This window comes from Babylonia areolata, chromosome 19, assembly GCF_041734735.1.
Source record: "Babylonia areolata isolate BAREFJ2019XMU chromosome 19, ASM4173473v1, whole genome shotgun sequence".
NCBI lineage: Eukaryota > Metazoa > Mollusca > Gastropoda > Neogastropoda > Buccinidae > Babylonia > Babylonia areolata.
The window spans coordinates 36,482,222-36,491,119 of record NC_134894.1 but is presented as its reverse complement, the minus strand read 5'-3'; positions in this window follow the sequence as shown (position 1 = coordinate 36,491,119).

Genomic DNA, 8,898 nt, shown 5'->3' with positions numbered 1-8,898 from the left:
TTTCTTTTGAATGGTGTGCCAGAACAGAAGTTGGATGGTTGCTTCGTTGGCTGCCCACACTTCAACAGTTCAGAATCGTCAAAGAGGAGCAGTACAGGCGAGCAAAGTTTTGTAGTCGGAAGAACAGAAAAACAATTATTATTATTATTATTAGTAGTAGTAGTAGTAGTAGTAGTATCCTCGTAATCATTATTATTATTATTAGTAGTAGTAGTAGCAGTAGTAGTAGTAGTATTGTTGTTGTTGTTGTTGTTATCATAATTAATATTATTATTGTTGTTGTTATCATTGTTATTGTCAGCATTTACGCCTAATCTTGAAAATAAGCCCTAGGCGTTTACAGATATAACACATACGTGAATATCAAAAAGGAAAAAAAATAGAACACAAGATACTAAACAAACAACAAATAAAACCAACAATTCAGTTTCTTGAGGTTCGAACGTTTGGTGAATACATCAATGATCAAGAGTGCTAGGGTGCTATGAAATTTCTCAGAAAGAAAGAGAAAAAAATTCCTGACCAAAACTGCAATATGCTGTAGTCAAAAGAACATTTTCAAATCAGAATGTTATAGATATCGAATGTGGAGTATCTGAGTAAACCAAAGAAAGAAAAACAAAAACTGGAACCAGCTATGATAAAGCTTGTGCTGTAATGATAAAAGCTCCAAGAGGAACAACATGTTTGATGATGTACTAGTGGGAAAAACAGAACAATCAAATGCCAGCAAAAACTGCGACATGATTAACATAAACAAACAAAACTTGAATGAATGAACTCTATTCTTTTAATACAAGAAGGATTTAACCCCTTCACCGCCATGCTCGCATTTATGCACAGGCGTGGTTGAGGACCCATGTCACTGAAAGGTGACCATTCATTGGTCTGTTATCCACGAACCTACCGCTCTTAATGTTCAGTGGTAGGATAGGCCATGTTTTCTATACATCGCAGGGGGAATCCCCAGCTATTCTTAGGCACTATCTTTTCTATGTTAATACCACAAGGGAATTTTGTACTCTAAATTGACTGGCGGTGAAAGGATTAAGAGATGGGATTAAAATGGTTCCATATGAAAAAGAATTATCGTATTCTTATGACAGATTCGATTTTGATGAACACGCGAGTACTCCCACATAAAATGTGTATTTTTCAAATATAAAAAGACGCGTTCTACATTATCCATGGGAGTGTAAACGTGTAAGACACTTTTGGACAGACTTTGTAAAATACTTAAAAGAAAAATGTTTAAATTGTGACATGCTTGCTCTTAGCCATGCTTTGCTGCTTTTTGGATATCATAACAAAAACAGATTCATGCTTCTCACATATTTTATTGACAGCCAAGTTCCTTTTATACAATTATAGAAGCAATAAAATAAAGCCAATATTATAAATGTTCATAAAAGATTTCAAACAGGCATATGAAATGGACAAGTATGCTTTGAACGTAACTATGGAACATGACAAATTTGTGCAAAAATGGGCATTATGTACATATCTAGTACTAGACTGAACTATACAGTATCATCATAGAATCAATGTGTTTATGAATATGTATTGTTTTGCCGAGATAATGTCGAAAAAGAAATTCCAATTTTCAGAGCATCATACAAATAATACATTTCTGGCTGCGATAAAAAGAGAGTAATTGGTTAGAAAACTGAGAATGATATTCCTTTTGTGTACAGACTGACCAGTCTTTGTTCTGCTGGACATAAAACAACTTTCTAGGTCTAAAACAAGGTTTTAAAACAAATTTTAGATTCTTTTCTGTTCTACTGGATCCGTTCTTCGGGGTTGGACAAAACCATTCAAATTATGGACAAGGCCAGAAATGAATCATAATTTCAGTCATTCAGGTTATGTAAGTATACTAACACCACACACACACACACACACACACACACACACACACACACACACACACACACACACACACACAACCATCATCATCATCATCATCATCGGTATCATACTGTTATGTTATCTGATCAATTATAATTATACACTTCAGCGAAGTTTTGATGGAAGTGGTGGAAAGAGAAAGCTGTTCAGAATCAATTCACATTACATTTTTTTTCATCAATTCATATGTCACGAAAGATAAAAGGGGGCCATTTTAGATCAGTCTAAAATTGTATACCCTTATTGGATATAAGCTGCGTTTGAAATTGAGGACAAAACATTTGTAGGTTAGCACTTCCCTCTAATTCAAAAACGTCGTGCATAACTTGTTCTGACTGTCCTTCTTTTAGCTTTATTTTAGAGAAGAGATCTCCATAACTAAGCTATTCTCCCAAACTCTTTTTTGTTTCCCGTATATTCAAACTCAGAAGAATCCCAAACTGTACGCAGCTTGAATTACCCACAAAACCCAGCCTACCCAAGACAAACGTGTCTGGATCTTGGGTGACCAGGCTGGAATCACAAAGGCACACTGTAAACACAGAATAAATATGTGAATCTAGTATTGAATAACGGATCGGAATCCAGAGATTCAGAATAAAAGAAATTGATGTCATCCAGAAAACAATCAAGGTTCATAAGAAGAGTACTCTACTGCAAAGCACGATTTTGAATCTCATACTCAACAAACACGACGATCTGAATTACACTTTTCGCAGATTTTGAATCTCTCACTGAGTTAAAAGCAAAACAGCAACAACAAAAACAGAAAAGTAAAATAATTACGCAAGGAATACTATCAGTGTTTTCAAAAGTACTATGCTTCTAAGCTCCCGCACGATTTTGCATCTCATACTCCACAAACACAACGATCTGAATTATACACTTTTTCGCAGATTTTTAATTAAAATAGATAAATGAATAAAAGAGTACTCTGCTGTACGATGCAGACGAACGTGAATCCACACGGTGCAGACAAACATTTCATAGCAATCCTCAAACTGACAACAACAACAAAACACAAAAAGACAAAATAGAATGAAATAAAATGAGATAAATCAGCAACACGTGTCTGATTAGCACTGATGATCAAACGTCAGAATATAAAAATTGGCACATGTAACAGCCTCCTCCGTTTTAACTACTTGAAAACATACAGTTCATACATATCTCCAAAATGAAAGCCTGGCTGTTCCAGATAATAATCGGCACTTCTATTGTCATGTATGACACCTGTCAACGGGGGAGGTCGGAGGAGGGCCCTTGGATGAAGAAGATGGTGAGAAGAAAAATGAATGTGACGCTAAACTTCAAACTAGTTATGGTGTTGCTGTTAAATCCATGGTCCACACAATCCTCGCATTGAAGACATATCGATTGGTTCTTTCGTGCCAAAAGTTGGATACCAAAGGAATCGCAAAAATGGGTTGTCGGTTTCTTGTTCCTGTCTCTCTATCACTATCTTCTTTTTCTTCAAATCTTCCCTTCCGTATTCCTTAAAAAAAAAAGTGTATGTTTGGTAAGTGTCGTGTTTGTTCTCTGACATGTGAGGGGCTGTGGCAAGAGTCAAATTACAGTCGAGATTTTCCATTCATAAATTTAAAGGTTCGGCTTCTATTTGACCACAATACTTTCGTGGGAGATTATTGTACTGATGAGGATTGCGTTTCCATAAGCTTATGTTAGTTCACTTATATCTGTACACCGATAATGGTAGATACACAGTAATTCTTGAGTGGATATTCACAATGTGGAACGATATTCATTAAAGCCTACTTTAAAAAATTGTTCTTTGTACATACAAGCAGCACAATACATTCCGACATCACAGTATTGTAATGATAGTGTTGTATTTTTCCCATCCGTTTCGACCTTGGGTGCGAATCTCTTCCTTTTCAAAAAGGGCTGTCGCATTCCTGTATCCGTGTCGATGTCTTGTGTCATGTCTGTCACTTCAACTTAGGTCTGTGTCTTGACGCTGTTCTTTCGATGGTTTTCCACCTCTTCTTATCTTTCTGTCTTTGTGTACACTGTGTTGTAACATCAGTCCTTGTTCTTATATCTTTAGATGCGATATTTAACACATGCACGACAATGACTTTACTCGATGTTGTTTCAATCATTGTCATCTTTGTTCTTGTCAAGGGCTTACAGATAACCATACTAATAACATGTTTCATCCTCAGTATCACCACTTGTGTCTTTATCGCAAGGATTATTAACTACATCTTCATCACACTACTGTCATCAGTTTTAATCTCTTTTCTTTTGCAGTCAAGTTTGTTGATGTGCTCATTTCAACGTTAAACGTGTCTTGTTTTGTTTTATCCTTCATTCAGACAGTTTTTGTCAGCCTAAGCAAGAGCAAACTGACCATCGTCAGCCATTTATCGCATGCTGTCTGCAGAAGTACTGTACAGAATATTCTCTCATCCCCTCCTCATTTTTCTTACTCTTACCGTTATTCATTTTGGCCCTGGTGGAAGTTCCGTCCGTACCCCTTGCACACAATGCAAGTTCACCAGGGATGACCTGAACACACAGTCCCCAAAGCAAGTCCCCAAAGCAAGTCCCCTAGCTGGTAGACGCCTTTGGCCCACCTGGCAGTCTTCTTCCTTTCCTTTTCTCTTCTCCTTGGTTCTCTGGTGCTTCATCGCTATTGTGATCATGATCATTATTTGCTTCTTCATCGTCGTTAATACCATCAGCAGTTTTTACGATCAAACTTGTTGATGTACTCATGTAAACGGGTTTCTCGATCCTTTTCCGAGGCAGCCTTAGCTTCATCAAGAGAAAACTGATATGCTTTTGACATCCGCTTGTTCATTTTTTTATTTCCTTGTACTGGCTGAGATGGCGTTTCATCTCCGCCAGTGTACTTCCTAAGTTTGTCCTTTGTCAGCCAATTTGTCATATGCGCTCTGCCCAAGTATTGTACAAAATATTCTCTTCTCTTCTTCCCCTCCTTGTTCTTTTTATTACGATTCATTTTTACTCTGGTGAAAGTTCGGTCCTTGCTGTAGCATACAAGGCATGGCCACCAGGGATAACCTCGGCACAGTCCCCAAAGCAAGTCCCCTAGTCGGTAGCGGCTGCTTTGGGCTCGCTTGGGATTCTTTTGTGTCTTCTTTCCTTTTCTTTTCTCCTCTCCTTGCTCCTGTGATGCTTCATGGCTATCGTCACTTGTGTTTTCGTTGTCATTATTATCATTTGCTTTTTCATCGTCATCAATATCATCATCAGTTTCATCACATTTTTCGCTTTCAAACTTGCTGATGTACTCATGTAAACGGGTTTCTCGATCCTTTTCCGAGGCAGCCTTAGCTTCATCAAGAGAAAACTGATATGCTTTTGACATCCGCTTGTTCATTTTTCTATTTCCTTGTACTGGCTGAGATGGCGTTTCATCTCCGCCAGAGTACTTCCTAAGTTTGTCCTTTGTCAGCCAATTTGTCGTATGCACTCTGCCCAAGTATTGTACAAAATATTCTCTTCTCTTCTTCCCCTCCTTGTTCTTTTTATTACGATTCATTTTTACTCTGGTGAAAGTTCGGTCCTTGCTGTAGCATACAAGGCATGGCCACCACGGATAATTTCGGCACAGTCCCCAAAGCAAGTCTCCTAATCGGTAGCGGCTGCTTTCGGCCCGCTTGGGATTCTTTTGTGTTTTCTTCTCTTTTCTTTTCTCCTCTCCTTGCTCCTGTGATGCTTCATGGCTATCGTCACTTGTGTTTTCGTTGTCATTATTATCATTTGCTTTTTCATCGTCATCAATATCAGCATCAGTTTCATTACATTTTTCGCTTTCAAACTTGTTGATGCACTCATGTAAACGGGTTTCTCGATCCCGCACACAGGCAACTTTAGCTTCATCAAGAGCAAACTGATATGCTTTTTGTATCCGCGTCGTGTTCACTTCTTTCTTTCCTTGTACAGGCCTTGTGTAGTTGCTCTTGGCCCGCTTGGGATACTTCCGTGTCTTCTCCCCTTTTCTTTTCTCCTCTCCTAGCTCACACTCGGCACATTGACCATCAGTGATCTTAGACACTCCATCTCCCTTCCTGAAATTCTCTGAATACTGGTTGCCACTCAAGTCTGCCAAATCAACGGATACAGAAGTTTCTGATGAGGGGGTTGTGATACTAGCTGCAGAAGGGACCGGGGTTTCTGCAACAAAAATATCAAATGTTTGGTTTGATATACTAGATGCTCCTGTTCCTTTCGTGTTCACAGTCTGATTTTCACTCACACTACTTCTACTAGTGGTTGATTGACTAAAACCACGTGTACATGACATCTGTGAAGCATCAACACTAGAAACAGTCCCTCCAGAAATAGCTGTTACACACATCTCATTCGGATCCAGAACAGTTTCACTAACTGCAGCTATAGTATCGGTGTCTTCAGACAGACTTGCACATGTTGCTTCTGAATCATGCTGTTCAGATACTGTTTTCACGTGCGGAAAAAGATGATCCTCATCATCACCTTGGCCATCAGTGACCTTAGAAACCCCATCTTCCATTCCGAAACTGTCTGAATACTGGTTGTCAGTCAAAACTCTATTGAGTCTGGGCTCCTTCTCACAAGAACTGACTCTACAGTCTTTTAGTTGGTATGCAGGATCTCTGTTGATGCTCGGATCACGACCAGCCACGGATGTCGAACTACAACTTTGGTGTCCACTGGTGTTACTTTCTTTGCAGTCACTCTTGACGTTTTGAACGTTCCTTGCACCACCGTCTTCCTCAGTGGTTCTACGTGTTCCACAATTAACAGATGAGACTGCATCATCAGTTGTACCGGCAGATTTACTCTGAAGCGAATGTTGTATGACAGCAGGTGTGTCTGAAGAGGTTGGATGCCGGAGACAAGACTTGAACGTAGCATGTACACAAAATGATTGTTTGAGTCCCATCTCGGCAGCTTCTTTGGCCTGCCAAAGGATATTCCTCGCATCTTTGTGGTGTACTAGAAATTTCATCCTCTCTCCCACATGCTTTTTAGCAATGTGTGCTCGTATCACTGCTCGAGCTGGATAGCTTTTCTTGCAGTACAGACAGTTGTAGGGATTGGGTAAAAGCTGATACAGCAAATGTTCAATCATTAGGTTCTCTGTAGCATCACCATACATGCACTGCATACAGACAAACTTCTGAGTATTTTTATCGTATTCAATGTACCCCAATATTTGCTGACTGTTTCAAATTCCTGAGAAGTTGAGTGAACTCTGGTTTGAGATGGTAATTCTTGCAATGTGACCTGTAAGTGCCCTATCACTGGCTCTGCCATGCATGCCACAGGTGAGAATGCACTGTTTGCTACATCCGATGATACTGTGGGCTGTGATGGGCCAGCAGTAACGTTTGCTTGAACAGACGATATTGTGGATTGCGGTGAGGATCCGGTAACGTTTGCTTTTACAGGTATTGTCGATACGGCTTGTGACACCTTGGTTTGTAATGATCTAGTATCTATTAATCTTGCCACTGAAAACAGAGCAGGAGTGTCAGCAGGGGGAAATGTTTTAGAAGATATTGGTATAGTTTCGTTCGCACGACATATGTGACTGTTAAACAATTCCTGTTCATCAAAAGTGAAGCCACACATGTCACACTTCAAATCGCTTAAACCTGACCAGATGGACCGCTCTATATTACCCGCTTTTTCTGGCGCAGAAGATGGTTTTACCAAATGCCCCTTCCGTTTCGTTTGTTCTTCGGTTGCTGGACAATCTGTCGCTATATGTAAACCAGTGTTCTGTACCAATTTTGCCGTTTTTGCTGGAACAGTATCACCATCCTTTACTTCACCTTGTTGTCTTTTTCTCGAAGGCTTAGTCTTCAACTGTCCAGCTGCATCAGCAGACCTTGTATGGTCACAAGCACTTTTTGCCTTCTTTGAAGACATCCCAGGCGATTCAGGAGACTCAGCACTGCAATCAGCTGCTGACTCAGATGATACTGATGACTGAGACGATACATGGGTTGAATCAGTGAAAACGATATCTGGCATGGATGAAGACATGACTGGAAGGTCCTCGAGTGTGGAGACCAGACAATTTCAACATCAGCACGTTTATGTTGTTATATCTGCACACAGAATCAAAACGAATATATATATATATATATATATATATATATATATATATATATATATATATATATATATGTGTGTGTGTGTGTGTGTGTGTGTGTGTGTGTGTGTGTGTAATGCAATGAGTACCTTCTCCCAAAATAATCATGTGCCAAGCCAACGTTGTTGACAAAGAGATGAACTGTTCAAGACAAAACTAAAATTTGATTCCATTGCACAAAATGCGAAAGTGATAAACTGTGCTCAGATAAGTACATAACTAAGTCTTATCAGTGCACATGATTTATGTAATGTGCACTCTGTCCCGAGTGGCCTGACAGCTTTTCTGCTTTTTGTTCAGTCAAACAATATAACGAAGAAAGCAAGGTAACACTACCTGGACAGCCCTTCACTGGACACCAGAGAGTAAACACAAGAGAGGAAGGCCAAGGAACGTTATGGTGCAGAGCAGTCGAAGGAGAACTCAAGACTGTCCTAGAACAGACAAGAGTGGCGGCTCTTCGTTGCTGCCCTGCAAGCCGGAGGTCATACTGGTAAGTCAGTCAATCAAACTTGACGCGGTGTGCACCTATCACGGTCAGTGTCTTGCAGCCTTTCCAATCTGCTGTATCAGTTTCAGTTTTCAGTTTTAAGGAGGTGCCAACTAAGCGTGCAGACTTATCCAAAAACGTGACACACATATCCGCTGTAAAAACAACAGATTACTGAGCTTCGCATAAACCCAACGTGCTGACCAGCCCTTTCATATCTTACCCTTGGTTTTGTGTAAACACTTTAACCTAGAATGGAAAAGAATATGATAAAGATTAAAACTTATTTTTGTACTTTTCATATATATATATTTTTTTTTTCTTTCAATTTCAATCACCTTTTATTAAGATCAAATGTGGT